Source organism: Tachypleus tridentatus, chromosome 1 (genome assembly GCF_004210375.1).
Source record: "Tachypleus tridentatus isolate NWPU-2018 chromosome 1, ASM421037v1, whole genome shotgun sequence".
In the NCBI taxonomy this organism is placed as follows: Eukaryota; Metazoa; Arthropoda; class Merostomata; order Xiphosura; family Limulidae; genus Tachypleus; species Tachypleus tridentatus.
The window spans coordinates 35,736,275-35,761,168 of NC_134825.1; the positions used below are offsets into that span (position 1 = coordinate 35,736,275).

At 33.2% G+C, this 24,894-nt stretch overlaps 1 protein-coding gene across 1 annotated transcript in view; it reads left to right on the top strand.

Annotated features, from left to right (window-relative positions):
* Positions 1-407: 407 nt before the first annotated feature.
* The window catches only part of LOC143246493 (inactive ubiquitin carboxyl-terminal hydrolase MINDY-4B-like), a 91,408-nt gene continuing 66,921 nt past the window's right edge, over positions 408-24,894 (top strand). Inside the window, exon 1 of the mRNA XM_076493343.1 lies at positions 408-583. The gene's annotated coding sequence lies outside the window, so the exon portion shown is untranslated. The remainder of the gene's footprint in view (positions 584-24,894) is intronic.

The window sequence follows — 24,894 nt, forward strand, 5'->3', positions numbered from 1 at the left end:
AGAATTTTTACAAAACTACAATAACGCAAAAAACTTAATGATCGTATATTTATATCATTGAATATTTCAAAATTTTAAATAATTCCGAAAGGAGCAAAATAAAATGAATGTTCTTTTTTTATAAACAGTTGAAATGAGTAGCAACAATTAAATAATATTGGATGGTAACAGAAGACGGTTTCGTGGCATATCTCGGAAAGTTATAACCTGGTATGTTGGTAATACTAGTTAATCACATGTATATCAATTTCTGATGACATTAAAAAAAAATCAACCTACTATGTCCTAAAACCGTCTGAGGTAAATCAAGCTGTAGTGCGTCATTTGGATACGTAACAACTCCATCGATTTACAAGCATAAACTGGTGGGAACGTTTGGAAAGTTTATCAGTGGCTCAGTTCGTCAAGTCAGGTTTGGGCCGATAGTAAGCAGTTTGATAACGTTTGTCAAACATTTCCTGAAGCCAGAACTTCTCAACTAGCGCCCTAAACACCTGATTCCAGAACCCTAACTGCCGGATCTGTATTGAACAAGGTCAGATTTCTTTCAAGGATCGAGATTCTCCAGTATTCTAACAATCAGGTATATCTTAAAATTTGGATTTTTATGATAGAGTTTTTTTTTTAATTAACGGACTTCCGTTTTTGAAAAATGAATTATGATCGTAAGAAATGTTAGATACTTAAGCTAGTTTCACTAAAACATTGTTTTATAAAATAAAAATGTATTTTGTATTCCATAGTTATAACTGTTGTTTAAGGATTTTATTTCTTTATTTTATAAATATTAAACCTCTAATTAGGCAAAAAATGTACGCATTATAATGTGGGTACTTCAACATTAAATTGATATCAATAGACAGAACTGTAATATCTTATTAAGTTAAAAGTATACGAAAATTTTAATCCATGCATTTGTTTATATTCGTGTAAAATAAGTTGTGATTATCATTAATAGAATTTAGAATCTGGGTTACTTGAAAAAATAAAATGCACTGAAAATCTATTAGCACTAAAAAATTAATTCTGATTACCGCTGTTTACTTGTCGGTTATTACCTTTCTCATTTATCATGTGTGAAACAAGATGAGCAATAGTGGAATAGCAGCAGGGAGGGGTCGCAACACTAGTGATGTTTTGAAGAGGGCTACCATATCTTATTTGTTTGTGTGTTTTTAAGTTTCGCGCAAAGCTACACGAGGGCTATCTGCGCTAGTCGACAACTCTTTGGCTACTCTTTTACCGACGAATAGTGGGATTGACCGTTACATTATAACACACCCACGGCTAATAGGGCGAACATGTTTGGTGCGACTGGGATTTGAACCCACGACTCTCATATTACAAGTCGAGCGCCTTAACCACTTGGCCGTGCCGGGGCTTTTTTCATCATTGTACGGTATCTGCATTTTTGGTACATACTACTAATTTGTCGACTATGTATGCCTGTCTGCTATCATTGCCAATTTCTCTGATGTAGCATCATGATGTAAAGCTGCATTGATGGTAGTTGGAGTTTAAGAAGGTATCAGAGACGTTACATGGATTATAGATCCAATATTCTTCTTGATCGATCCATGACCGCTCTGATTTTGGATCTGTCTATCATAATGTTGTTAGAGTACCACAAAGTACGATATCAGAATAAAATGTGCTTCAATTGCACCACAAAAAAGTGCAACTGTGTAAATTCACACCAAATATATCGTTAATCCACACCCTGTGTGGAATTTTATCCACTTTTGTTATTAACATTTTACATATTTCCCTACCCCCAGTGGGACATTGATATGTCTGCAGACTTATACCACTAGAAATAGGGTTTCGATACTAGTGGTGGGCAGGCAGATAGTTCTTTGTGTAGCTTGGTGCTTAATAACAAACGACAACAATTTTCTATGTCTTAACTAAATTGCCACCGAAACGGTGGAAGTCAATAATATCATAATAAACATATTGTTCACTTCTGATTATCCAGTCACAAATATACAGATCATTGTTAAATTATAGAACATCAACTCATGCATGTGTGATTGGTAGATATATTGAATAATGTTGATAAGATATCTGGTAATACTGAAAAAAAAACTTCCATTAAAGCTGCTTGTGCAACTGTGAGACTAAAGCGAAATTCACGAGATCTTTTCTTCATTGTTTAATCATTGGTAATAACTTCAGTTGCAGTCCAACGCAGTAGATTGAAAATTCCTAACGAGACTGTTATGCAGTAAGTGAATTTTATCCGGCATATTTGATATCTCAAATATTTGTTCTATCTGTCCACTAAAGAATTAAAAATTGATCAGTAATGAAATGGAGTACTATGTTTTGATTATATTTGTATTTAAGTTGCTTTTTTTATGTTGCTGAAATAAATCCTACGATGAGAATTGTTTCTAAATTGTCACAGAAAAAATGTGACAATTCGTCTGTTTTTGTGTTTGAATTATTCATAGAAGTTTTATATATATAGAATAGGCCTTACGTGACGTAATGACTCGCAATATGTGGGTTGCAGGTTAAAAACTTGTTACAATTAATTCTAGCCGTGGATACATTGCAACGTTACTGTCAATCCCACTATTCGTTGATAAAGAGGAATTCAAGACAGGGGAGGTTAACGCTGACTAATGGGTCTTCTCTCTAGTCTGTCACTTCAAAATTAAGGAAGGCTGGCGTAGACAACCCTCTAATAGCTTTGGGGGAAATTTAATGAAAACAGTATATGTATATATACATAAATTACACAGTATCCACAAATTAATAAATTAAATAAATAATCATACATTATTTCATGAGAATTGCTTTAGTTTTATAAAGACACTCTGTAATATATGTAAGTTAAAATATTTCACTACTTTCTTTACACTTGCATTTTTATATAAACATAAATATACTTTTTGGGACACTGTTCTAATGCCACCTACACAGGGTAATGTCGTGTCATTGGCTCATTTATTGTATCTGTTATCCCGTGGGTAATTCATATAAGATGATTCTTACATTAATTTTTTTTTCAAAGCCCTCAGTGACACAGTGGTATATCTGCGGACTTATAACGCTAGACTCCGGGTTTCGATACCCGTGGTGGGAATAGCACAGATCGCCCATTATGTAACTTAGTACTTAATTTCAAACAAACTTTTTCCAAAAGTGATTCTGTAAACACACGACTAAATCAAATTTCAAACACCAGTTTCCAAAGCAAGATGTTTCTTATTCGAAATATCAATTATTGTGATTTCGACTTCAAATTCGACGTTAATTATCAATTGCTTTTTGACAGCATTTGTTCTACTGATAAAAAATAACATAAAAAGAACAAAGCAGCCGAAACGTGAAATAAAGCTCATAAAAGTTTTAAATTTATATAAAATATACTTTCATCAGGTTAATACAAACAATCGAACATTACACTGGTTTATTTTTACCCCATGTTTAAGGACCTCCTAACAACTGTGATGTACTTATAGTGTTACTACATATGTGCCATGATTTTAAAAATAAATGTACTCCTTAATAATGAAAGTTTCCGAAAAAGCACACAAAATTATATAATCTTATATTGAACTGGTAAAATGAATTGCAGAATTAAAAAAGTATTCAACCATGTTTTAAAGGTTCATTTGTAAAATACAATTATACATTCAGATCATAATGAATTTTAAAGTATCTAACGATATAATGTCGAAACATACAAGACGTTTCTTGTTATTTTTATTATTAAATGATTTAGAGCTAGCAACTAAAACACAGTTGTATTTTGCACAACGATGAATATATGAGAAAATACTGAGGTTCATTATGAGTTTTATGTATTGAAGAATAAAAACAATACATAACTTTATTGAGGGTCTGGTGTTTTATTTACTTTAATTTGAATGAGTTTAAGACATCCTGCTTTGAAAGGTAGAAAATTAAGAACATATTGGATGTTTCTATATTTATTTGTTTTGAATTTCGCACAGAGCTACACGAGGACTATCTGTGCTAGCCGTCTCTAACTTAGCAGTGTAAGACTAGAGAGACGGCAGCTAGTCATCGCCACCAAGCGCCAACTCTTAGGCTACTCTTTTACCAACGAATAGTTGGATTGACTGTCACTTTATAATGCCCTCACGACTGAAAGAGAGAGCATGTTTGGTGTGATAGGAATTCAAACCTGCGACCCTCAGATTACGAGTCAAGTGCCTTAAACACCTGACTCTGCCGTGTCGACTTTTTGTACTACTGAGGTTTTATAAACCTCCATGTTCTATCTTTAAAATTGTGTATGGTATTTGTTTTAATGAAGGTTTGTAAACAATTAATTATTAATCATAAAAGTTACACTTCATGAACTTACTGATAGCCAAAATATATTTACCGAATAAAAAAAATGTATCTGAGTATTTAATACTATACGTTTCTTGCGTGTTAACTGTTAGGACAACTATTCGGTTTGACTTTGAAGAGTTGTAGTTAAACCTAGACTGTCCTAGTGAATGTTATCTATCTAAATTTTCATGTAATTTTAGTAAATAAAATATTCTTTTTCAGTAAGACAAACACAATAGTAACGAACATCGTCCAGATCTAATTATTTCTACGCATACAAGTCATTCATAAGTGCATATAAATTATTTACTTACTCTGACAAAAAATAAAAAGTAGCATTTTTGACACAGATCTCCTGATTTAAATGACAGAACGCGAACATGTAACAATGGTACACTGCGCTTGAAAACTTTGAAAAACCAAGATTTTATGATTTTTCTTGAGAGCAGTAAAGGTTTTCGTAGATTATTAGAATTCAATGCATTTATGAAGAATAATGAGAAAATTCGGTATATTGTATTTACTAAATGATTTAAGCAGTTAATTAAAACATAATTATGTAGACATTATAGGATCAATGTAAAAACATGTACTAGCTATGTTGCATTAATATTTTTCACTAACCATATTTTATAAATGGGACAATCTTTGCCACCAAAATTCAGTTTGGTTTGCTAATGATATTTATTTCACTATATTTGAACTAGTAATTAAAAGTATTGTAAAGGCTGATTCTCATAAAGTTAAGATAATGCTATTTTGCATATTAAAGAGTTTTTGTTGCTAAAACCACGAAAATAAATAATTATGTGACACTTAACCTGTTCAGTGCCGGAGACGAGATAACTCGTCGAAACTGATCTGTAATATAGTGCCACGGACGACTTAATTTGTTCTCAGTAATACCTAACTTCAACGCTAGATGTCAGCATCATACATGCATTTGACGTACTTACAAATTGTTTCACTTTCGATCCAAAGTGGTGTCACGAAAAAAGTTACAAAATGAAGAAGCATTAGAGTTGTATCGTAGCAGCTGAAATACTTGGCAGACAGCAGGTTAATAGATGAACACTTACTATCTTATTTACTGCATACAATAGATTAAATTCACCAAAGGAAAATAACTAAACCAGACGACCGAAACGTTATACGGTTCAATATGCAACCATAACATTTTGAACCGAGATATTATTATAATTTATTATGTTATTAACTGTTCCCAATTCTTGGAATATAATGTTTTATCAGAAACTTTTATTTGTTACTAACCCCGAGTTATTGTATTGAAATGCTTTACCGTGCTCACACGTCTCTGATATACTCAAAGTTTCAGTGGTACAACGTTGAAATTGTAATGGATTTAGTACTATATATTTATTCTAGTTAAACACGCATTTAGAAAGGCATGTACTTTATATTGTTAAATGTATATTGTGAAAGTCTCGCCTATTCTCTAAATTCCGTAGAAGATTCTCGAGTATAAGAATCAACAATGTACGATGTGTGTATGTAAATAATAGTGACTGTCAGTATTATTACCAGCTGAAATTTCAAGAACCTCGCTAAAGATTATGAAAGGTAGCCATTGCAATACGCGGAGAAAGAATATTATTGTTGGTTTGTTACAGTTAGTTTACAGTCAACCTCGAAAACTATAACTGTGATAAACACTTATCAATCGGGAAACTGCATATAATGGACTAGGACGTTTATAAATTTCAAATACTATAAGCCGTTTTCCTTCTTAGAATAGTATTTCTACGAGGACATTGGATATCTTCGTCGATGAAAAGCCAGCTTGTTTAGCAGCGTGAGGCCAATCACGAATAGAACTATCTAGCTATTTCTTAAGAGATCTGTACTGATATCAACTCGAAAGTAATTCGCTCATCGTGAACCATTGATAAAATATTCAGTTCCAGAGCAGATAGAAGACTCAATATTTTTTGTTTGTAAAATCTTTGAATGCGAATTATTATTTGCATTAGTTATTTGTAATAACCGTTATTATAAATTGTGTTATTGTTTGTATATTAAAATATATCATCTATGTTCACAAAGAAAATTGTTTGTATCAAACTTGTTGGCAAATATCATAAGTTTGATACATATCGACACTTAATCAACTTCTCAATTAAAATAAAAAAACAGGATCTTTGAAATCGTAATACGTAATATAATAAATCAGAGACTTATTCGAGATAAAATATAATAATACGCAACACACGTATTATTCAAAGACTTATTCTAGATAAAATATAATAATACGCAACACACGTATTATTCAGAGACTTATTCTAGATAAAATATAACAATACGCAACACACGATATACGTACCCTTTACCCCGATCTCAGTAATGAAACACTTTACAACAAATATCTATTTCTTTTCTGTCCTAGGTTTTTGAATAACAACGTTTTATTAAATATATCTATCATTTGCTTACCCCGAGGTTCTGTGATATTAAATTTTGCCAAACATATTTATATCTTACATACCCTAAACTTCAGTGGCATAACACTTTACCAAACATATCAGTCTCTTACATACCGTGAGTTTCTGTGGTACACGACATTATTAAACACCCTGTCTCTTAAATATTACGATTCTGTGGTACAAGAGCTTACCACACACATCTGTCTCCAATGTAACGTCTAGTTTCTACAATATTTCAAAAAAGAGACTCTAATCCGAGGATCGTGGGTTGGACTCCCTGTCACATCAAACATGCTCGCCTTTTCGGGTGTGGCGGCGTTATAATGTGACGGTCCATCCAACTATTCGTTCGTAAAAGAATAGCCCAAGAGTTGACTGTGGGTGATTATGACTAGTTGCTTTCCCTGTAGTCTTACACTACTAAATTAGAGACGACTAGCGCAAATAGCTCTCGCGTAGCTTTGCCCGAAATTAAAAAACAAACAAACCATACCACATGATTTATTTTGAGATATGTAGTACACATTTATGCTTCATTTATAATTTATTTGTTTATATTCTACGTATGTATGATGTACCAACCAATGTTGGCAGATAGTTTTACAGAGATATCTGAATAACACATTTGAAACCTGAATTTATGATAAAATATAAGCCTTTATTTATTTTATATAGCTTGGAGCCATTAGTAGCCTATTTGAGTAGACAAAGTAGCATGTACAAGATATGAATCATTAAGTAGAATGAAAAATGAAAGTAATTAATTTGTGAGAAATACAAAATGTACTTTGTTTCAATAAAATTACATTATAGCGAATTCCTGGCGCATTCCTTTGTTATATATTGATTTGTTATTTTCAGCCTACATAACACGATACCTAGTCTAAACGACTAGGTCAGAGATTCCAAAGTTTAGACTAGTTGTCCATAATCTAGAACCTCTGATTAAAAGGAGAGATATAAATCAACTAGCATCATCGGCAGTCTACACAGGTGTTCTAAGTGAAAAACAATATCTTGTGGCCTTTTATAAAGAAGCCAACAGATTAACCCGCAGTTCGTGTTTAGCATCATTTCGAATATTAAAAATTCCATCTTTTTTCTGACGTGTTGTTAATCAGTAGGTTACGCTTTGCCTTGTAATTTTGAGGTAGGACTTGGAAATTTTCTTTAGAATACGAAATAAATGTTATTTTATTTGGTATGAATTTTCCTATCTAAATATTAATATCTTTATATTTAAAATGAAATCCAACAGTTAGGCAAAGGAACCACAAAAACGCACATTCACGAAATTGTATGTGGAAATTGATTGAATACAAACAGGAATGGATGACAAAAACATCGATGTGAAAATCAAAATTGAAATAAATATTTATACAAGAATATGTACGTGTTTAACTACCAGTTTCTAATTTCTATTAAATGACTACTGGAGCTAAGAATATTTTCGCATTTTCAAGTTAGACCTTAGAGTATTTACAACAAATAAATATTCAGAATAAATTATAAATAGGTAAAGCACCCCCACCTCAGATATTTTTGTCACCTCTTGAAATGGTCTAACTCTCACAGGTAATGGACTCAAATACGAGGTCAATCTGGTAGAATTTTATTTTAATGTAGACATTCCAACAAATAACCTTTATCTTATCATGCTAATTATCTTTCTATCAGATATGTCTAGTTTACATGGATATTACTAACTACGTGCAGAAAACCTACATGAAATACCTAAAAATGACTTAAATATACCTTAAATAATATATATTTTATACTAGTTAGGAAAACGTGAAATATCTAACGTCCGAAGTTAATTTACTGAAGTTAAACGGTTTGTAATGTTCGAAATCTATAAATGTTTCTGGTCAAATAGTGTAATCTTGCGATTAATAAGCATTTAACACAATTATAGCTTACGAATTAGCAGACCAACAGTATTAAATTGTCTTTTGGCGTGTCGATTTATAATCTTTAGACGAAGTTCTCGATAGTTAAATATGCAACAATGTAAAACATATATTGCTGATTCTTACACTGATTTAGAGAATATGAGGGACTTTCGCAATACACATTTAATAGTATCAGGTACTCGCATTTCTAAATATATATTAAACTAAAACAAACATATATAATAAAATAAATATACATTAGTGAATTCCATACAATGGTAAGGAATTACCACATCCTCATCAGACTTCAAGTTTTAGTAGCTTTATAACGTTATTCTCTTCAGTTTCTAGGCCCGGCATGGCCAGGTGGGTTAAAGCGTTCGACTCGTAATACGAGGATCGCGGGTTCGAATCCCCGTCGCACCAAACACGCTACCCCTTTCAGCCGTGGGGGTGTTATTATATTACGGTCAATCCCACTATTCGTTGGTAAAAGAGTAGCCCAAGAGTTGGCGGTGGGTGGTGATAACTAGCTGCCTTCTCTCTAGTCTTACCGTGATAAATTAGGGACTAATAGCGCAGATAGCTCTCGTTTAGCTTTGCGCGAAATTTAAAAACCAATTATGTTTTTTAGCTTCATAAACCACACTTATTGCTGAGTCACTGTAGCGCATAATGGTAAGATGGGAAACTAACTGCGTTTATAACTTTCTGGGGATTATTCATAGCTAGTTTTATATCTTTATTTTAGAAAACATAGTATCATTATTGCACACTGTCCTAGACTATAAAGCAGTTTTGCCTTTTCTGATTTTTGAAAATGTTTCTAGAGCTCTTTTTGAGCATCATGAAACAAACAATCATTTGATAATGTCTGAACGTTCGTAATTTTAATTCCGTTCAACTTTTCAACTTTGGCAAAAATTTCTTTTTGCGAAGTATTGGGTTTCTTAAAACCCTGAGATGTGGATTCACAAGTTAGAAATAAAATAACTACGGGAATGAAGTACAAGAGTTCCCTATCTCTAACACTTTTTAATATTTACAGTTTCTATTTGCAGTTTGAATGTTCCAGAGCATTGCTTGCTTTTGAGACAATGTTTACTAAATTGCTGTAACTTCTTGAACCCTTCTTATGCTGCTTATTTACATATGTATTATGTATAAATACTACATATTTATAATAGATGTATCCGCCAATAAATACGTAATCGCACTGTGATAAAACAATATAAAATTATATTATTTATATAAAGTACAAATAATATCATTTGAAATTGAAACAATAAAATTGGACCTGATAATAATGCAGAAGATCTATCGTGTTAAGAGATATAAAGAATGAAACAGTAGTTTATTTTCTTAATGTAATATCTAAAAAACTAATATCGTGCTAAAATCTTGTATATTTGTGTAATATGACACAGCTTGACAACCAACTGTACCCTCTGGTGGTTCTAGAGCGAACCACACAACAAAATGTCTCTCTGTCCACCTCAGATTATTTTATTGCCGATCCTTGCGTTTTGTTATTATCCTTCTCTGGAACTCTACTTTAGAAATATTAACCGCCTGACGTCTCTCTATGAAAATATGTAGTCATGTGACTTACTAGTCTAATGAATACCCCCTCACCTCACACCATTTGACTACCATTCATCAGTGACTCTTCATTGAGATGTTACGCACACTCTTACACAAAAACAAAGAGATAGATATATAAAATATAAAACACAATTTTTTGTCTTGCATCTGAACATAATACACGACGACTCTGACGCCTTTTCTACAGAAAAATGTGGTTACAGACAATATACAGATTTAGTTTTGATAAAGTTAAATATTAAATACTTGGGATTAAAACACAGTGCTTCTTCTAATTCAGTTTAGTGAATCTAAAAGTTGAAGCTCTGATTCAATTTTGCTTTTCAGACTTGGAGATCGTAGCTTAATAGAGTGCTTGGATTGTAAATCGGAGAGTCCATGGTTCGTGACCAGCTGCCAGAAAATCGTGCCTCACGCTAAGGGGTCATGAGTACGCTGTCAGGGTTGACTAGCTAGCTGCCTTATGTTAGACTCTTCAAACACGAGGAAGACTATTTTTTGTACATAGATAACCATATGCATAGCTTTGCACGAAAATTACGAAACTCTTTACAGCATTTTGAATATTAAAGTGATCTTCATACACAAACAGATTAAACAGATGTTTGTTAATAAACATCTGACCTAAATAATACCTAATTTTTGAAGCTGCAATTTTTTTTCATGTGTGAATAGAATATTCCATGTATATCAAAGGGAATATGACACATTTAGAAGTTCATGCATGCAAGCTATAACTTATAAGATCATATATCATTAGAGGCTGCTATTTCGAGACATAAGTAAACGGTTAATTTGTTGTTTTTGTTTCAAGTTGCAGATTTTGAACGCACAAATTAGAAATTGAATTTCACATTTTTACTATTAACAGGCGAATTATCTTGTAAGTTCTGGAAACAATTATTGACTGTCTAAGAACATGCGACATTATAGTAATGTAATACAACATTACTAAATAGGATTATCATATAATGTTCATTGTGTATTTTTACTCTTAACAACAAACACAAAACTTTTAACGCAGTGTGTCAGCAACATGTGTTGTTGCATTTTCAGAACAGTAAAATTAAATGATATTAACTTCTGTAAACAATGTTGAACTTTCGAAAAACGTTCGTAAAGCGGTATTTTATTTAACAATTTTTACGCAATCAAAAGTTAAAAATCTGTTAAATTTTGGTTATTTACAAACAGAATAACCACTAAACACTTGCAGGTTTTTATTTAATAGGTGTTTGTGTTTTATCGTATAGCAAAGCCACATAGGACTATCTACTGAGTCCACGACCGGGATCGAACCTCTGATTTTAGGTTGTAAATCCGTAGGTTGCGGGGGGACTTATTTAATAAGAATAGCAACATTAGCAAAAACAGGAGTACTTCAGAATGTCACCTCAACATATGTTCACGTAAACAAACAATATATTACAACTTTAGCATGTGAAAATACATCTCAATTTTATATATGCACAATATATATATTAACATAACGATTATCTTTTTAAGTGCTCGAAATCAATAAAGTGAACAATAATATTAAGTGGAAATATTCTGTTTGTTGTCCTGTTGAACTTACGATTCGGATAGACCTGGCCAGATGGGTTAAAACGTTCGCCTCGTCACCTGGAGTCGCAGATTCGAATCCTCGTCGCAATTAAACATTCTCGCCCCTTCAGCCGTGGGGGGCGTTATAATGTGACGCTCAATCCCACTATTTGTTGGTAAAAGAGTAGTCTAAGAGTTGGCGGTGGGTGGTGATGTGTAGCTGCCTTTCGTCTAGTCTTACACTGCCAAATTAGGGACGGCTAGCGCAGATAGTCCTCGTGTAGCTTTGCGTGAAATTCAACCACACTTATGGTTCATACACATTTAGTAATTTATTTTATAAACATACTATCGGTATTTTAACACTGTAGTTATAGAAAGCATCTCAAATTTATTCTAAAATCTGCCTTCATCTATTACATATAGATATTTTAAGAGTTAGTTATATAGAGATGCTATCAAACCAAGAAGGCACTACTGCAGTAAACTGTACAAAGAAGGTACTTGTGGTAACAATGATTTGAAGTTTACGAAGGTTCACTTTCTTCTAGTCACTTCTCAAAATTAGCAGCAGTTTTATAGAAAGTGATGTCCAAAGTAACTAAAAACAAACAATCGCAATCGATGTCAAGTTTTTTTATTTAGTTTGTTGTTCTTTTGATCTGCTCAGACTTGTTCTTGACAACCTGGGTCTTCTTCGTACAGCAGAAAGTTTGTTAACGTAATATTTAAGACCGATTTGATGGAAACCACGATGTCAGAAATAGTGCACAGCGATAGTCATCGAAATGAGTACCATCGATAATAAAATACGTTTTACCAAGATAACATGGGACGTGGAACAATATTTTTGTAAATTACGGTTATCCTTGTGCATACACGGACATTACAATTAAACGCGATATTGGCAGAAAAAGATATACGAACAAACAACAGACATGTTTAATTGAACTGGCTTCATCTTAAAACCGAGATAATTGAAATTAAATATCTATTAAACTAAAATATGTAAATCTTTCATTATGATATTAGTTACTCACGTGACATCAGAAAGCGAAAACAAAAAAATATGATCAGCTATGCTTTGGCGTAAAGCGCTTTTCAATTTTTGTACATGAAAGTATAAAGTCATTTTCTATCTCGGAGGTTTTGTACGTAGAATTTTAGTTTGTTTTGAATTTTGCGCAAAGCTACACGAGGGGTATCTGCGCTACCCGTCCCTAATTTAACAGTATAAGACTAAAGGGAAGGCAGCTAATCATTAATACCCACCGCCAACTCTTGGGCCACTCTTTTACCAACGAATAGTGAGATTAACCGTCACTTATAACGACCTCACGGCTGAAAGGATGAGCATGTTTAGAGTGACGGGGATTCGAACCTTCGGATTACGAGTCGAGTGCTTTAACCACCTGGCCATTCGGGGCCAATTGAATGTAAAAACATTTTGAAAAAAAAAAACTCATACAAAATAAAAAGTTATAAAGAATTCCTATGTGTCCTTCCAATTTGAAAATATTCATACAAGCTCACGTAACTACGTCGAATATGGGATAATGTTCGGATGAAAATGTATAAAAATCATCATCAGGGTGACAGTGGAAAACAATGTTTTATATCAGTTATTAGCTTCGTCATTGGAGATTTGAACTGTTCATAATTCAACACACGTATAAAACTCGTTAAGATGATATATCAAATCGATTTTTACCTTGTTTGTTTTTAATAACATGCAGAATGAAATGAAAACCAACAAATTTCATAAATGTTATACCTTTAGAAAGAAAAAAGTACAAACAGCATTTCAAAACCTATGATCACTATTACCTTTATGTAAACTATGAAACATCAACTTTAAAACTTTATACAGGAAGTACAACAACAAAAAATGTAACACTACGATAAAAATAATAGTGTAAGAAATTGTAATATGTATATTGAGTTTGTAGGTGTCTGTAGAATAAAACCTACAAAACAGGAGCGATATATCGACTAGCAGACTTAATTAACCTGAATTAGCACATCTCCACTGTTACAAAACGAAAACATGAACAAAAACGCAGGCATGAGTGCTCACAACATCATCTCCCGTGTATACAACGTTGTGGAAAGATGGCTACTTGGATAAAAATTAAAATTAGAAAGAAAAAGAGAAAAATTAAAAGATAAATAGAGAGAGAAAAAACACCATTACAACACACGAGTGTGGGTCATAAGTATCTCGTGAAATAAGATTTCTAGTCCCCAAATTGAGTCGTACGTTTTGTTTGGTTGTTTCTTGAGTTTCGCGTAAAACTGATTGAGGTCTATGTGAGCTAGCTATCCCTAATTGTGAAGTGATAGACTAGAGAGGAGGAAGATAATCGTAGATGCTAGCTTTAAAATAATGCTATTATACCTGCCTAGTACTACGGTATCCCTAATCAATGTTATTAACAGTATTATCCGACATCTGCGGATAATAGTTTATGATGAGTTAGAACTACTGTAATTAAGTACTCTAGCATCTTTGATTTACTTTTTTATAAACTAGCTAAGAATACCCATTAAGAAGTAAAATTTGTATAAAGGACAATGTTAGATAATGTCGTCTTTTCTTGTTTCTCTTGTTAATAAATCATAAATACTCTCATTAGGTCCTTATTGCATACTCAGTTTTATGGAACGTAATAATTGACTCAGGACGGCTGGTATGAATTAACAGTTTTACTAATAAAGCAGAAAACAACGTTTCGACATACTTAGGTCATCTTCATGGAATATTTCCCGGTGTTACTGCGAAGTAGAATCCTGTATTGAGTAGATGTACCTCTTGGTTGCTTAATTATCGGCCGGATCTGTTAACTACGAGCTCTTTCTTAACCTGAAGGTGACCTAAAACGGTCAAAATGTTGTTCTCCGCTTTATTAGTAAAAGTGTTAATACCCATACTAGCCATCCTGAGATACAGTTTTACTTCAAGTGAGTTTCTCGTCATCACGAATCACGTGATAATTGACAAGTTTAACCAAGCACCTGAGCCCAGCATGACCACGTGGATAAGGCGCTCAACTCAAATACCCGTCACACCAAACATGCTCGCCCTCTCAGCCGTGGAGTCGTTATAATGTAACGGCCAATCCCACTATTCGTTAGCAAAAGAGTTGTCCAAGAGTTGGCGGTGGATGGTGATGACTAACTGCCTTCCCTTTAGTCTTACACTACTAAATTAGGGACAGATAGCGCAGAAAGCCCTCATGTTTCTTTATGCGAAATCCAAAACAAACAAACTAAGCACCCCTGTCCTTAAATTACAATGACCGAACCAATGAATTGTCGAAGCTGGAAGCCAAAATTTAATAAAAATATAAATGTGTCGTATTTCAAGGACTATTTTTATTCCTCTTATTAGGCAAATATTTTAAAATAAACTAGCTCTTGTACACCAATGACAGTTTCCGATTAACACGCCAAAAATTACACTAACCGAGCCAACCAACTTTAGGTGATGAAGCCTAACACATACAAGTCCTAGGACGATAATGCTCTTTAACTATGCGAGTGAATGAGCTTCTCGGGAAAAAAATCCACCTTTCCTCTTCCATCAGAGAAAATAATGATCAATCAAGCGACAATTAGGTGAATGTTGACAAATGAATCATGTTTCACACTGCAGCCAAACACGACACGCTAATGTACACCGAAATGATAGCACCACATCTAGCCCCAACTATATAACGGAATGCTACTCACGTGGCTCTGGTAGCATACAGGTCCGGATAATAACACTGGTGTTCACATTGAGATGCAACCTTATAATCGTTGGTGTTGTAATAACCACAGTTATTAAGTCAGAACTATCTTGTAATGGATTACAATGCATCACCCCTCTCCTAGTTCAAATGTTCAAGAACCTTTTTTTAAAAAAAAATAGTTTATTAGTAATAGTGAACGTACTGGCCACTATGCTCATCAAAGTTTAATCAAATTGAACATGGATAGAATGCTGTGAATAACTCTTAATGACAGGTAATTCCTTTCAAGTAGAGTTAACAAAGTGGAAGCTTTTCTGATGACAGAGGAGATCTGGACTCTATTACCCCAGAAGGTCATTGACTCACATAGAATTCAACAGCATCGATTGTTGGTTCAATTACTCAAGTTGTTGGTATAATAACTGAAGAATGTCAACAGTGTGTATGAGACACTTTATTTTAACCTTTGTGACAAATAAGTGGAATAAAAATAACTCTCAAAATAAGACACATTTTTATTTTGTATTGAATTTTGGCTTCTTCATCGATAGTTCACTGGTTTTATTATTAAGATTTTTTGTATAATAGCTAGAAACTGTACAACGGTGTACGTTGGCTGTTTTGTAGTGATGGACTAAAGTAGCGTACACTGTTAGTTGTCAGGTATAAAGAGTATTCTTGCAATGCCAGCTTCTGGTTCTCTGCTTTCTGACTGGTCATCCACTTTCTGTTCAGAATATTTAATTTATTGCATCGTCAGAGAGCAACAGTATTGCGAGATTGTCATTAATGGTCTACACTAACCGTGTTTCTGACCAACTTTACTGGTAGTCTTAAAGCTAGTCCACAATTTGCTAACCAGACTTTTGAGACTTGCTGCAATTCTGCAATGACTTGGTGTATTTGAATAGCTTCTAGCGGACATGTTACTATTTACAACATGAACATGTGCATATCTTTCCGTTAGCGCCCTGAGATAGAGTATTACGATGTCAACCTGACTACCTTTAGAACTTCTGCTGCTATCATAGTGGTGTACAAGTTTAAAGAAAGCACAAGAAATGTACAATCTGATCACTAACTGGTAAAATTACACGTGTCGTATACAAACAAACACAGAGGTGCCAATCACATTACTTGTTGGTAGTTGTGCTTTGTGATTGCGGTAACATAAAAAATCTGATTATACCTCGTTTACCTTGAACAGTGTAGTTGTTTGTTAACACCGATACTTAATAACTAATTAAAAATATTACAGCATACAAATAAAACTCACATGAACTTGATATATATATAGTTAATTCGTTTAATACAGCTATATGCTAGTAGAAACGAATTATACGTGTCCACTGTTTAATTAAGACCTTCTAATCATTTCACTCATATATTACGAAGCCGATGACATGTTTAGCTGTATGTTTACTTAGCACAACCAGAAAAAAATACAAGTCTTGTTTGTTTGATTTTTAGTTTGTTTTCAGTTTTTAAAGTCACTTTTACATTGATTGATATTATGAAAAACCAGTTCACAGTTTTGTTTGGAAGCCAACCCCAAATGGCAAAGCGGAAAAGTTGTAAGTAAGCTTATAACGCTTATTACCTGTGGTGGGCAGAGCACAAATAGTACATTGGGTGGTTTTGTGTCTAAGAACAACAAATAAACTTTAGGAATTTCACGAAAAGCTACACAATGACTGTCTGAGCTAATCGTTCCCAATTTTGAACTGGTAGACTAAACAGAAGGCAGCTAGTCAACCTCATGCACGCCAAATCTTGGTCTATTCTGGTTTGGCCGAACAGTATAGAGAATTTTAACGTCACTCACGGCTCCACAGTACAGAGTGCAGTTTTTGTTGTTGTTTTTTCAGTTTGAAAAGATGGATACATGTGGTCATGCCATACATTTAGATAGTCGATATCTTCTGATTTGTTATTATTATTATTTCTCTAGTTATTTCATAATTTGGCTTTTCTGTCCTGGTCTAAAAAAATCTTGTTTTTGTTAATCATGTTTTGAAACAATGTCCAGACTGATATTAATGGTTTCAATAAAACAGATAAGTAACACAGTTTCCTAAATCGTCAGGAACTGATCTAGTTTTTTAGTTATTTATTTTCATGTTATTTCTGATCCGCAATATTGTTGCTGGTACGCTACGTGGTAATATTTCATACAGCACGGAAATTATATCGAATTAAATAGTTTGTCGGACTGTGTTATGACATTTGTGTTATATACTTATTGTACTTTCTGCGTCGTGCAGTATACCCTTGTTGTCGTTAAAAGCGAGAATACCCAAGTGACGAGTCATTTCAAATAATACAAGAATGGTATATTCAATCAACTTTACTTATTACCGGGTTTATTTTTAATTTCAATTTAAGTAGGAAGCTTATTTTATCAGAAGCTCAAAAAATTAAACTTAGTCTCCCAAACTAAATGAATTTTTATTACCACTACATTCAAAATTTGAAACAGCAGTTTTATTAATTCATTTCGTATTTACTAACACCATCTCATTTGTTTAATGTATCCTGTATACTTTAATAGCGCACGTCTGTCCTGACGCACGCGAAAATTCTTTACAAACGTAGCCACTGCAGTGTCCTTACGTATATATTAATGTCTACATATGCATGTGCTTTATAACGCCGTAAAATGTGCAACTGGTATATATTAGTTTATTATTAATTTATGATAAATACTCAAACTACGTGTTTGTATCATTTCTTTCTCCACGGTTTTCATTAAATAAATTCAGATTAACTAAGTTTTTAAACAATTTCCCATATGTTATGTACTCTTTCAGATTGATTCAATTTGAAATTTTTTTAACGTGTCATCAGTGCATTGCTTTTCTTAATCCAAGCCGTTCCAGTTGGTATCGGTAACAAAACAAAAGATAAAACAGGAATTGAAAAATTCGTTTCAACATTATCCCTTTCTTATTATAAAGTTTGTTTGTTAGCATTATAAGTGGCGGTTAATCTCGCTATTCTTTGGTAAGAGTATCCCAATAACTGGTGGAGTGGTGATGACTAGTTGCCTTTCTTTTAGTCTCACACTGCTAAGTTAGGGACGGCTAGCACGAAATTCAAATAATAACGAAATTAACTGTCACTTATAATACTCCTACCACTGAAAGAGAGAGCATCTTTGGAGTGACGAGGATTCGAATTCGCGAACCTCAGATTACGAGTAAAGTGAATTAGCCACCTGGCGTTATTGTAAAGAAATAATTTTGCTTGTTCTTTCTGGTATCAGTAATACGTCTTTATTCTTTTTTAGTTTTTATGTAGGATACACACAATGTTTATAGCTTTAGAGAAACTTCAAATCACGTTTCTTAACATAAGTTTTCTGAAGATGTGTTTTACAATAAATGATATTCAAAGTAAACTGCTCTGAAAGTTCATGGTTATTTCGCGGCATTTTACATGTGTTACCTGAGAAAAATATTCTAATTTTGGTTTTAGATTTGAGTATATGCTGATTTGCTGTTTCGGTGATAGACGTTATTTTAATTATTGTTTTTACATAGTTATGTGACATTATTGCCAGCTAACAACAGCCAAAGGACCTTAATGAAAGTTCAGAATATTGGAGTTCTTCCAATAACGTAAATTGGGTTATTACATTAAACAAGTGATTAATAATTTGATATATACAGGTCTGTGATTAGATGACTATAGATACTTTATTATTTGTGTGTGTTTTTCTTATAGTAAAGCCAAATCAGGTTATTTGATGTGCTCACCAAGTGAAATCGAACCCCTGATTTTAGCATTGTAAATCCGAAGATTTACTGCTGTCCCAGCTGAGGACGATATGTTATTATACAGCTGACTTTTACTTTAGCCGGCCTAATTATGGTAGATAATTCTTTTTTTATCACGAAAAAACTGCTTACTGCTTAACGGCCTTATTTGTAACTGTCATTCTAGTATTCAGGGACTCTATGAGGACTTAATAACAACAACTGACGAGAGGATCAGTAGAACTGATTTAAGGTCGAGAAGAACTTATTTGGACTTTTGTCGAAATCAAATAAAAGAGTAAATATATGTTATTTTATAAATATTTCAATGTTTCATGTTTCTGTTTGTGGTGGACAGGCACTCTGTGAAGCTAGAATGAATTATGTTCTCAATGCAACATTGTTAAACTCGTTTCGTTAGTAGTTCAATAATGATGTGAGGAAATATCGTGTTTCAGAGAACATACTGACATTCTGGTTCAGCTGAATCACCATTTGGGGATCGCATTTGGGCCAGTTTCTGTTGTGATCCAGGATAATTCCAGGTGATTTACTGTTAGACGTTATGGTGGATTACTTTGTGCAACAAATTGAAGGAATCATGGATTGATTATCAAGATATCTGGATCTAATTCCCGTAAAACTCCTCTGAAATATCCTTAAGCAACTCAAAAACTACATGATGTCAGTAAGTTTAGCGTTATCCTTACTGAGGTTAACTGATCAAAAGTATGCCCTATAGACTATTACAGTATCAGAAGCAGCTCATACGCTTCACTAAGTATCTTGTTATAAAGTGGATTCACTAACACTTTAAACTGACCACTTTGAATTTGAGTGTACTCGTGTTCTACAGGTTGCAACTAGAGATATATTATTAAAAAAAATCTGATTTAGTAACCGATAACACAAAGTTTCGAAATAGTTATTTGTGGTTTGTTTTGAATAGCTACACGAGAACTATCTGCACTATTCGTCCCTAATTTAGCAGTATTAGATTAGATGAAAGGCAGCTAGTCATCACCACCCACCGCCAACTCTTAGGCTACTCTTTACACCAACGAATAGTTGGATTGACCGTCATTTAATAACGCTCTCACGGCTGAAAGGGCAAGCATGTTTGGTGTGACGGGGATTCGAACGCATGACGTCCCGATTACGAGTCGAGTGCCTTAACCACCTGGTCATGCCGGGCCTGTTACTTGTGAAATGATATATTTATTTCTGTACAACTTTACGTTTCTAACAGTAAGTAAGTCATGATCACGTACTACATTTAAGGTTCAAATACATTGCAGTTTCAAATACTAGCTCTATATGGTTTTAAATATAGTCAAGTGAATACAAATATAACGGTGCTCCTGATGCTTTATTAATGTTACATTTTTATTAGTTCATTTAATACATAGATTTTTTCCTTGCTCGTTTTTTATCTATATTTAATATCTTAATGTTTCAAAAGTTTATTTCGAGTTGTGATTGACTGACTGATTATCCGGAATTAAACACATTACTAAACAATGGGCTATCTGAGCTTTGCCCACCATGATATCAAAGCCCAGTTTCTAGCGGTGTAATTACGCTGACATTCTGCTGCGCCTCTGAGGGTCTATGTTGGGCTGTATTTGAATCATGTTTATTTACGTTACACTTTTCATTTTTCATGTTTGTTTGTTTTTTTACCTGGTAGTCATTTACCTATCTGTTTCTCCAATGTAGAAAGTTTTGTAATCTAGAAATACTGTTTTGTACCCTGCGCCATTGTTGTATTTTTCAGTATTGCATAACTTCGAAAGAAAACTTTTAACGTTAGTTCCAAGTTTAGTTAACATTTTACTTTTTGTATTTAATTGTAAATTGGTTTGCTTAATTTATGCCCTAAACTAATTACTATGTCGTTAATAACACCTACAAATGGTACTGACCCCAAAATATATTTCTTTTCTTTCTCTTCTTGAGTGCTTTGACCATTTATTTCTCTTGCTGTTAATTTGTGTTAATTTTTTATTCATTAATTTCTTGTGTCATTAGTTATACTTAAAGGGTAATTATTTTGTCTTGAAATATTCTTTAATATTTTTTATTTCGTTTCTAAAGTTTTCATTGGTGCACAGTCCAATTACTACTATTATACATCCTTTTAATGTTTTGATTTTACTTTTTATCACGTGCGAAAAAAACAGTTTACATAAGTTTCTTCGTGTGTCTTCCTTTGATGAGTTTTCAAATTAAATGTTTTTTTCCTTCATGTTCACTTTTAGGAAGTTTAGAAAACATTTTTCTTTTTTGTGTGAGGAATTTTAGGTTTAAATCTTGTTTATTAATGTATTTAAACAAAAACAAGGTTTATTCTTTTTTAAAGCCACATAGGATATAATCAACATTACCTCGACCGAAAAAATGTTAAAAATACAGTTGTATTAATGGCCCTTGTCTCTTTGGTGGTAAGAAATAGCGTTGATAAAAAAGTTAGATAATGTACTTCACATTTCTAACCTTTCTCTTTGTGCTAATAAATATCGTTGACAAAGACGGAAAAGATGGACTTCACATTCTAAACTTTCTGTTTGTGTATCGAAGTTTTTCAAACATGAAACAGTAGTTAATTACAATAGTTGTTTCATATTTTCTAATTGTATTTTGTGACTTCAGTTTCATCGACTTCTCTTTAATCTAGTGCTATTGCAACGGATTTTTCTACCAGTATCTGAGTGTTCATTGACTATATCGTAGCTGCTAATACTAGTATATGATTTGTTTTTAATTCTTTGTTTCTTTGTAAGAGTTGCACACAACGGCTTCTTCTCTTTGTGTATATATCGCTTTAGGAAACAAAATTATGATTAATATAATTCATAACTGAATCTGTCGTATGTTTATAGGATCGGTAATATTTAAGAAAGGTTTTTCATGTATCTTTGGTGCCAAAATTATTGTGATAAACTTCTCTTTGTGCTTCTTAAATGTAAATATAAAAATCAGTCTTGACGACATTTTTGTCTTTAAGTGTTTCTAGCACATTTTTGTTTCCCTTCTCTTGTTCATGGAAGTTAGAAAAACAAGTGCTTTTCATAATTTATATCATACACATAAGCGTGTTAAGACGTTCGACTCGTAATCCGAGGGTCGCGGGTTTGAATCCCGGTCGCACCAAACATGCTCGCCCTTTCAGCCGTGGGGGCGTTATAATGTGACGGTCAATCCCACTATTCGTTGGTAAAAGAGTTGGCGGGAGGTGGTGATGACTAGCTGCTTTCCCTCTAGTTTTACACTGTTAAATTAGGGACGGCTAGCGCAGATAGCCCTCGAGTAGCTTTTGCGCGAAATTCTAAACAAACAATCATACACATACGTTGTGACTGAATTTGGTATTGTTGTATGATATAAGTTTTAGGGATAGAAAAACAAGTAAAAGATCTTTGATAATTCTTTAATAATTCTTTTTGTGCATGAATTAAATCATAGTGTTTCTTGAGATTAGAGTTAAAAAATAATTTTGGGATAACTTTCGTTCAGTGTGTTGGGTAAAACAATTCATCGTTTCTTAAATATTATTTTTTTGTTTTAAAAACACTACATGTTTGAAACTAGAATTAAGAAGACAAATTTAATGTAAAAGACATTGAATAAATATTGTTGTGACACTAAAATTCATATCTTTGTAATTTTTACCAGATTATCAGGTTTACTTTGGATTACTCTTTGTTATCTCAATGATTATTTGAAAACAATTATAGAAGAAAGTTTTGGCAAAGTTGCCACTGCTGTATATCAGAAATTATCAAACCAGCTTAATGTTGGTAAAATAATTTTCTTTTGTAGCGCCCGATGACATAATGGTATGTCTTCGGACACGGAAAAGGGAGTTTTAATACCCGTGGTGGGCAGGGCACAGATAGCCAATTGTGTTTAATTCTAAACAAACAATTTATTTTTAGTAAAATGCATTTCTTGACCCGAAGTATAATGGCTAGAAGCTTATTGCACTAATACGGAAAATTGGAAGACAATGTTGAACATTTCTCATTGTTCTATGCGTAAGTAATACGTTATCGAAGAGTTCTCTCTGTGCAAGACATTACTTGGCAACACGTTTTAAAGATGCCACAACTGAATAATATAGAATTGATAAAAATACCAGTTACCACTATTGTTTTTGTTGTTATACTAATTCTAGGCACAAAGCATCATCGGCACTGGACATTGCAAACACAGAATGGATGACATTGTAATTACATATTTATCTTTAATTTCACAAATAACACTATATAATTACTAATATAGTCTTATCCTTTTGACACTATGGCACTTTGACCGTCAACAGTAATAGTTTGTTGGTTCACCATTTCTTCTGAGTGATGAGTAAAGTTAATTCATGTGAAAAATAGATAAATAAATAAAGAGTATTTGGTATAAAGAATAAATAAACCATACTATTTTATTAATGCTTACTTTAATTATGATTGGTAAATGACTCGTATAGACTTAATAAAAATCACATTCCACTAACTTAATGCCCCCTGTGCCTCAGCGGTATGTGTGCGGACTCACACTGCTAAAAACCGGGTTTCAATACCTCTGGTGGGCAGAACGCAGATAGCCCATTGTGTTGCTTTGGGCTTGATTACAAACAAACTAACTAACTAACTTAATTTGTTTCACACCATAATAGTTGTTGTTAATATAATTAGCATCTCAACAGTAATGCGTCTATCATATTCTAAATTGCTTGAAGAACCGTGGTATTGTAAGGAAAGACTTCGTTGGCAATCAATACGGCAGATATAGTGTAAATGACATAGTGTTGTAAACTCCTCTCTATTTTCACTTTTACGTCATTAGAAATACATATGTAATGTGATGTTGAGTTGAAATTTACAGTTGCTGTCTTGAGGTCCATATTATGCCATAGGGCAGGGAGTTGACTAACGATTCCAAATAGTAGTTATTGATTAACATAATTTATCTTTCTTCAGAATGTCCAGGCTCTTTCACATACTTACGAATTTTATTGTCCACAACTTCACCACTTCAGACTTGCCGATGGTTCCGTGTTAAATCTGGGGGCATATTAAACTTTGACATTTGCGATATGGAAAGCGTAGTTAGCATATCGTGTAACTTTGTGCATAGCAGCAAATAAACAAAAAATATTCCATGTTTTCCAGCCTGTAGTTCAGTAGTAAGACTAAAAGTTTATCATGGTAGAAATTGAGATCAATAACTGCGGTAGGCAGGGTATAGATAGCCCGCTTAAACCTGGCCATACTAAAATTAGCTGCCACTCCCTTATGTTTTCAACGTTTTAACAACTCTGATAGTGTTTTCTTCCATCTTTCTCCAGCGACTAATAATACCACGTATGTGTAAGAACAGATAAAACAAAATTGTAAGCGTTTCCAAACATAAAATAAACAAACAATAGGATCTGAAAATGCTCTTCTAGGGATACTAAGCTTCTAAAATTTGATGAAAGACACTTGGTGAAGCATTGAACGTATAAACTTTATTAATTATTAAATTTGAAACTTTGTAAATATAGAGATCTAAGTAGGTTTAATCTATATTGAATATGTCGATCAGCGAGCCACGTGACGACAAC